The sequence below is a fragment of the Lampetra planeri genome, chromosome 76, assembly GCF_965212315.1.
Source record: "Lampetra planeri chromosome 76, kcLamPlan1.2.h2, whole genome shotgun sequence".
Lineage (NCBI taxonomy): Eukaryota > Metazoa > Chordata > Hyperoartia > Petromyzontiformes > Petromyzontidae > Lampetra > Lampetra planeri.
Window position 1 is genome coordinate 1,781,006 of NC_136181.1, and position 8,245 is coordinate 1,789,250.

The 8,245-nt window shown below is 43.4% G+C and overlaps 1 protein-coding gene across 1 annotated transcript in view; it reads right to left on the bottom strand.

Moving 5' to 3' along the window:
* Nucleotides 1-7,682, bottom strand: part of LOC144737986 (UDP-glucuronosyltransferase 2A2-like) — a 41,811-nt gene extending 34,129 nt beyond the window's left edge. Inside the window, exon 1 of the mRNA XM_078620909.1 lies at nucleotides 7,590-7,682. The gene's annotated coding sequence lies outside the window, so the exon portion shown is untranslated. The remainder of the gene's footprint in view (nucleotides 1-7,589) is intronic.
* Nucleotides 7,683-8,245: the final 563 nt, after the last annotated feature.

The following is an 8,245-nucleotide window of genomic DNA, read 5'->3' on the forward strand; positions in this document are numbered from 1 at the left end:
ATGTCTCATTCTGAATAATTTGTCTTCTACCAAGGACCTATTTTAAATACGAACCAGCAAAGCATTGCAGTAATCAATTCACAAGAGGACAAGTGCATGGACCAACCTCTTACATTCAACCGGTCCAACATCAATGGAGACTAGGCTCTAAGAAAAGCTGTCTCGGGTGTGGACCAATCAACTTCAAGGACAGTGCATATTATTATCATTATCAGAGTTGTTTCTTTTTGTTTGCATTTTGACTGCTTGTGTTGTGGTTATTGCAAACATGATGCCTTGTATAAAGGTGTCAGTTTTGTACCAGTTTAAAGGGTAAAAACCTACTACTACGGTGTAATGATGTTGCGCAGCCGAGAAATGTTTCTGAGGTGAAAAAACGATGTTTTCACAACCTTATTAACATGAGCTTGGAAGGAAAGGAACGCTTTAAATATCACCCCAAGATGATTAATCTCATGCTTCGGACAGACGTTCTGACCATCAATAACTAGGCTGAAAAATGCCAGTTTTTGCGACTGTTGGGGAGAGCCGACTAAGAGGAGTTCAGTCTTATTTCCATTTAGCTGGAGAAAATTGTTCTGCATCCATGATTTTACAGTTGTTAAAGACGATGAAAGCAAATATATTGATGATGCAGAATCTGGTGTCAGCTGGAGGTAAATATGGGTGTCATCTGCATAGCAGTTGCAGCATAACGCAGGACATCGCAACATTGCTCCAAACGGGGCCATGTAAATGCTAAACAAAAGGTGACCAAGCACCGATCCGTAAGGTCCCCAGATTGTACTGAACTGACCGAGGAATTAAAGCCGCCCATATCGACATACTGCTCGCGGCTTTGCAGGTAAGAGCAGAATCACTCCAGAGCAGAATCTGTTACCCTCATAATATTTAAAGCCATTCAATTAAAATGTCATGGTCGATTGTATCGAATGCTGCGCTGAGGTCTAGAAGAACCAGAGCACTTGGTGTACCGTGGCCTGCAGTGACTAGCAGTTAATTTACCACCCTAACCAGAGCGGTATCTGTGTTGGGTTGTGCTCTAAACCTCGATTTAAATGGGTCGAGCATTTCATTTAAAGACAAATGCTGCCAGAGCCGATTTGCCGATTTGCCACCGCATGTTCAAGGATCTTAGAAATGAAAGGAAGACTGGAAATGGGCCGGTAATTAATAAAGCACTCCAGATCTAGGCCTGGCTTTTTAAGCAGAGGAGTGCCAGCGGCCACCTTATAGGCGGAATGAACAACACCTGTTTTAAGAGATCTGTTGGATAGATCCAGTGCAAATGGTTCCAATGGCCCAACATTTTCTTTGAAGATCTTAGTAGGAAAGGGGTCTAGTGGACAACATGTAGGGCGGGAATTGGCAATCAGGGAAGAAAGTTCAGTGGGAGTCTAGTGGTGTACCATTGAATTGAGGCTGGAAATCCGGAGAAAGAGAGTTAGCTGGAGATGAATTCAGTAGTGAGCGAATTGTAGGTATTTTAATATTGATTTGAAGCTTTCGTGACTGCAGGAATCCATATTGTTTGGTACTTTCGGTAAAGTCACGTAGGTAGAAAAAATAATAGATCACGATTTTTCGATCGCCACACAAGCAATCGTCTTCAGGTGGCAGAGAGCGGTCACCTTATAGGCGATTGCTTGTGTGGCGATCGAAACGTCGTGATATATTATTTTTCTTCCTACGTGACTTTACCGAAAGAACCAAAGAGTATGTAGTTATTTTATCGATGAATAAAATTGACAAAACTCGAACCAGTCAGTGGAAGCTGAAAAATTGCAACAGGGGATTGGCTTGAGTAGTTGAATGATGGTTGCAAAAAGAGTCCTAGCTTTATTTCTGCTGGCTGCAATAACGCTGGCGATATATTCTGATTTAACCCTCTTAGTAGCCTCTTTATAAGTACACAGTGAATGTTTAAATATAAGACGATGAATGGTGATGCTTGATTTCCTCCAAATAGGTTCAGATTGACGAGTGTTGGTTTTAAGGGCCCGTAGCTCTGATGAATACCAATGGGACGGGTGGTTGGCTGAAATTAACTGGGACCTAAGTGGAGCCATGGAATCGTGAGAGTGAATTGTTATACTGATGCGCAGGCTCATCAATTCGGAGTATACTGGGCTCTGATAAAACCGAGTTAGATAAAACATCAAGGCCACCACCACGACCATTTCATTTCAAACAAAATAATCCAGGTGGCGCAGCGTCAACAATTGCAACATGGTTAGAAGGCCGGTGCGAGGTTTCGACTCGACACATGAGATCAATAGACCTGTCAGTAATTAGATCATTAACAAACAATGCCTTGCTACTCAGCGATCGTACATTAAGGAGCGCCAACCGAACAAGACCCTTAACAGATCGATCAAATTATTTGGTTCTTTCGGTAAAGTCACGTAGATAGAAGAAAATTAATAAAAGAAAGTGATATTCTCAGGTTTTTTCGGTAAAGTCACGTAGGTAAAAACATTAAAATTAATGAAAGTAAAATAAAACAAAACAAAATAAAATTATTTTATTTTATTTTACTTTCATTAATTTTAATGTTTTTACCTACGTGACTTTACCGAAAAAACCTGAGAATATGAATCATTGCAGTCACGAAAGCTTCAAATCTAAAAAGAAAGTGAATATAAATAATGAATAATAAAATGAAAAGAAAAAAGAAAAAAACACTAATGTAGACGGTATCCTGGTTATTAAGTTTGGTGAGTGTACTGGCAGTTTATAATGTAGACTGTAGCAATGGTTATTAAGCTTAATAAGCTTAGACTGTAGCAATGGTTATTAGCAATGGTTATTAAGCTTAATAAGCTTCATAACTATTGCTACAGTCTACATTATAGACTGCCAGTACACTCACCAAACTTAATAACCAAGCTACAGTCTACATTATAGACTGCCAGTACACTCACCAAACTTAATAACCAGGCTACAGTCTACATTATAGACTGCCAGTACACTCACCAAACTTAATAACCAGGCTACAGTCTACATTATAGACTGCCAGTACACTCACTCCGATTAAGAACCAGGCTACAGTCTACATTAGTGTTGTTTTGTTTTTGTCTTTTTATTATTATTATTTTATTCACTTTATTTTAAGTATTATTTTTCTATCTACGTGACTTTCCCGAAAGAGCCAAAGAATATGAATTCCTGCAGTCACGAAAGGTTTAAGTCAGATCGATCAGAGGCAGGATTTTTGCGTCCTCTGCCACCTTTGCATCGACGAGTAAGACAGCGTTGTAGACTTCGTTCCCCTAAGAAGCCGAGTGAACAGAGTTCAGCGTGCGATGCTAAGTGCAATCGGAATAACGGAAACCGATCAGAAAATCACGTGAAAGACATGTGTACCTGGATGGAACAGGATTTGGATGAATACCAGTTTTTCAGTTTCATTTATTTTCAGTTGCAGTTTCATTTATTTGGTATAGCCCTGTGAGCCATTCGGCTCTTGAATCGGGTGCAACCGCAACGAACAAAAACATGAACAAGAAACATCTTAAAGTGACTACGCGCAAACAGAATAATCCAGGAAAAATTAACCCGTAAAAACAACGTTTTTCACTATAAATCCTTTATATGCGTGGCATCGGTTTTATTTTATTATTCATTTCTGTTTTTCTTGAGTAAGAGTTTCATTTTTATCACATTGGTATTTTAAATTAAATTTGAAATGTATTTTTTCCTAAAAAGTGTAACATTTTGGAGAAAAAAATTTCACGAAAATAAATTGTCACGCACAACGAGTCTGTGTGCAAAATGTCAGCTCGATTGGATCACGGGAAGTGGGTTAAAAACGACCGAGAGATTTGCACGGTCGTAAGCGCGCAAGCAAGCAAGCAAGTGAACTTAATATAAAGGATTTAAAAAACAGCAAAGTCCGATCAAGGGGAGCACCACAGGAACAAGTCCTGCCTTTGCCACTGGTAGTTCCATGCCCGACTGCTTCCCCAACGGTGGGCAGTACAATTAGAAACAAATACAGCGCAAGCAGCGTCTCCTGCAGCGTCGGGCCGTATGATAGTGGGTGGTGCCGAGCAAATAGGCCACAGGAGTAATGGCCAATACTAAGGGGCCGTCCATAAATAACGTCACGCGATTTTGGACGATTTTTGACCCCCCCCCCCCCTCTTAGTCACGCGGCGACACAAAAAGTCAGACCCCCCCCCCCTTCAAATATGACGTCACAAAGCTCTGCCCCCCCCCCAAAAAAAATAAACATGCTTCAAATCGCTTTAAACTATTGTCATTGTAGTGCGTATTTAATGTGGCGCTGCACTCTGATGTTGTAGGAGAAAACATTTATTAAGAAGTCTATTTAATTAAGTAGAACGTCTTGTGTATATTTATTTAAAGTTGCGCATTTTGATGTGACGCCACATTTCTCACCCCCCCCCCCGTCGTCACACATCGTCACAAATGTCTGACCCCCCCCCCCCTAGGTGCGTGACGTCATTTATAGACGGCCCCTAAGTGGGGGGGGGGGAAGGTGAGCAGGCCGTGCCGTGCTCCCACTCGCAGGTGGCGCTGAGCACGGGGCCAGCCTCGCCGAGTTTCCACTGGCTTACTCTTTGGTTATTTCGGTAAAGTCACGTTGGTATAAAATAAAATAAATTAAATCACGACGTTTCGGGCGCAACACAAGCGTCCGTCATCAGGTGGGACAACCACAGCAATAAACAATTGCTGAAGTTTCGATTTAAAGCTTTCGTGACTGCAGGGATTCATCTTCTTGGTTCTTTCGGTAAAGTCACGTAGAATGGAAATAATAAAATAATAAAAATAAAACATAATAAAATAATTCTCACGAGGTTTCGGCCACAACGCAAGCAGCCGTCCTCAGGTGAAGAACAGGTCTGTCGGAAAAACAGCGTCTGAAGTCTTTCCGACAGACCTGTTCCTCACCTGAGGACGGCTGCTTGCGTTGTGGCCGAAACGTCGTGAGAATTATTTTATTATGTTTTATTTTTATTATTTTATTATTTCCCTTCTATGTGACTTTACCGAAAGAACCAAGAAGAAAATTGCTGAAGTGTTGCGCCCGAAACGTCGTGATTTAATTTATTTTATTTTAAACCTACGTGACTTTACCGAAAGAACCAAAGAGTATGGATCCCTGCAGTCACGAAAACTTCAAATCGAGACTTCCACTGCCTTGTTGGTGCTGAGCCGGGTACGAGACGCGCCAAACGCCCACACTCGCTGGTGTTGCTAAGAGCCGGCCGAGCAGTGGAGCCCAAACAGTGCAGCTGAGCAAGGGGGGCGAGCAACACCAAGGCCCCCCCCCCCCCACTTGCTGGTGGTGTTTAGTGGGGGACGACCCGCGTCCAACTCCCGCTCGCTGATGTATGCTTGGCGGAGGGCGACGAAACGCGCTTAGCTGCACTGTTTGCAGGGCCACTGGAGGGAGGCACGAACTGCGTCCACAGCGACAGCAGTGATGCAGTCGGCAGGATCGGGCGTGCCGTGCTCACGCTGGCGGCGGTGATGGGGCACAGCAGGCAATGCCGCGCTCACGCTGGCGCTGGAGACAGCAACTTCGATGGTGGGGCACAGCACACTTGTGGCACTTGCAACGGTCGCAATAGCAGGGACCACCTCGGTAGCGTGGCACAGCAAAACTGGACCGGTAGTAGAGCACAGCAGGCGACCCCCCCTCCCCCTGCGCTCACGACCGGCACGAGCAGGCGCGCCGATATTAGCGGCGGTAAGCACAAAATAAAAAAAAACGACGTAAGATGTGGAATAAAGAAACAGAGCGGGAGTCGAAGAAGAGCGTGAAGAGTTTGGAGAGGAAAAGGCGATGGAGAGGAGAAGAAGATAGAGGGATACTCGAACCACAAAGCCAGCTCAGGTAAGGACAGGAGACACGGCCAGTCAGGAGGGGTTTGTCACGTTCACAAAAAGTGCCAATTAGTTACTAGTTCAGCACTAACCGGTGTGTTAGAAAGTACACCCACAAGAGAGAGAGCTCTGGAAAGCCCCTTCTATTTGGTATGTTTTGCCTACTCTTCCACGTTGGCTCAGACGTCTTAGAAAGTAGTGGGAGTTTAGCCACGATTTCCCCAACCCACCACACGCTGCATACTGAGGTGAACAGAGGTGGGGGCATGTAAGAAGAATAATAACAATCCTTATTATTTATATTGTTTTTATTTTACCAAGTAAGGCCCACTGAGCTATGTAGCTTTTTTTCAGAAGCCACCTGGCCATCACAAATGATGGCTCAACGAAGTGGGCTTATCATCAAGTGGGAATTTACAGCAGCAGCCAAATACTCTGATCGCGTGATGTTTGATTCTAAATGTGGAGGGAAAACCCCGAGGACCAGTAGAAAAATCCCACGCGATCACGGAGAGAGAGAGAACACGCAGACTCCAAATATACAGCAGGCGTCATGATGGGGATTGAACTACCAGGGGAGGGAGTTCACATCTCAGAATCTAATTTGTTTTAATCAAAATCTTTATTTAGACCAGAGGAATCCGATGAGCTATGAAGATTTTCTTTGGCACAGGCGTCCAGAAACTCATGCCAGCAGCAGACGCCAAATCCACCCAAAACAACTGTCAGCAGCAGCAGAACACGCGTGCCAAGCCATTATCAAAATCAATTGATTTTGATAATGTTGAAGTTCTGTGCAAAACTAGCTACGACTGGCCAAGACTAATTATAGAATCTATCGAAATTTAAAGAATTAAAAATAACTTTAACCGAAAAGATAGCTACCGCCTTAGTGCTGCGTGGAAGCGAATCATCAAATAATACATTATTTAAATGTCTTAATTTGAAGCTTTCGTGACTGCAGGAATTCATACTCTTTGGTAATTTCGGTAAAGTCACGTAGGTAGAAACAATAATAGATCACGACGTTTCGATCGCAACGCAAGCAATCGTCATCATGCGATTGCTTGTTTTTTTTCCGCCTGATGACGATTGTTTGCGTTGCGATCGAAACGTGATATATTAGTTTTTTTTACAGAGGTGACTTTACCGAAAGAACCAAAGAGTATGATTTAAATGCATACCTACAAAGGGCAGCATACTTCAATAGGGTTTACCGGTTTACCGTTGGTACGGCTATTTTAATACACACAATAGAAAGGAAGGACAAGTTCAAAGGGCTCGCATAATGCATCATGGTCGTTGCCTCAGTAACCCCCGCCACCCCCACGTGGCGCAAGAGCGCAGAAGCGTGGTCACCACATCTACGCCTCTAAGTAAGGAACGAAACAGTTAGACTCCTCCACAAATCTGGCTGTCGCCTGATCAAGCTAGTTGTAATTACTGGCGAAACGTCGTACTCAGATTGTAAATGTTGTGGCTTGGCACTCCAACACACCGATGTGCTGTACGAGTGACGAATTGGCATGTTCTGTTTAACTGACAACCCTTACTAGTTGGCTCTGTCGGGTGGTGGCGGGTTTTAACGACACATTTATATATTTATTCGATCTAACCCAAAAAAACATCTATTATGAACGTTCAGTAATGTTCTACAACCGAGAGGCAATTATAATGATGACGATGTTGAGAGGTCGTGACGGTGAACCCAGAGGCTCGTGTGTGCATACCGGGGGTTATCCGCTGGTCGTAGAGTCGTCTGACTGCGCTCCAACAAAACACATCACCGGTGGCTCCAAGCTGCAAAGCCTGGCAGAGGAAATTTATACCTCGCGTGTGTGTTGCATAACAGCGAGCGAGCGAGCTCAAGTAGGTACAAAGATTATTGGAGAAAGGGGTAAAAGGTTTCAAAGTTCGTTTTTAATCATTGACATTCCACTGACAAGCAACCCCATCTGGCCCGTGAGCACACAAAGGCGATACATCGAGGAGATAAGTTTAACCTCGGACTGTGACTCACTATGATGATGTTTATAATGTTTAAAGCGGTGGTTCTCAACCGGAGGGACGCGGACCCCTGGGGGATATGTTTGAAATGTTCCAGGGGGATACGTGAGGTGATTTATTAATGTGTGAAGTTATATCATGCATGAGAGTCGTGGGTGAATAATTACGTCGTACGAATATGCCAATATAAAATAACTACGATAACATAAAAATCTATATGGTAACGAAAAACCATACAAAATATATTTTTTAAACTCATTGATAGTAAACAATGCGGGTTTCCAAGAGTAACCAGCGAGAGTGAACAAATTACGTCACGCAGGTGAAGTTAGGAGATGTCCATGTGTGTGAACTCGGGGCATTTGAAGTCCTGAAGACC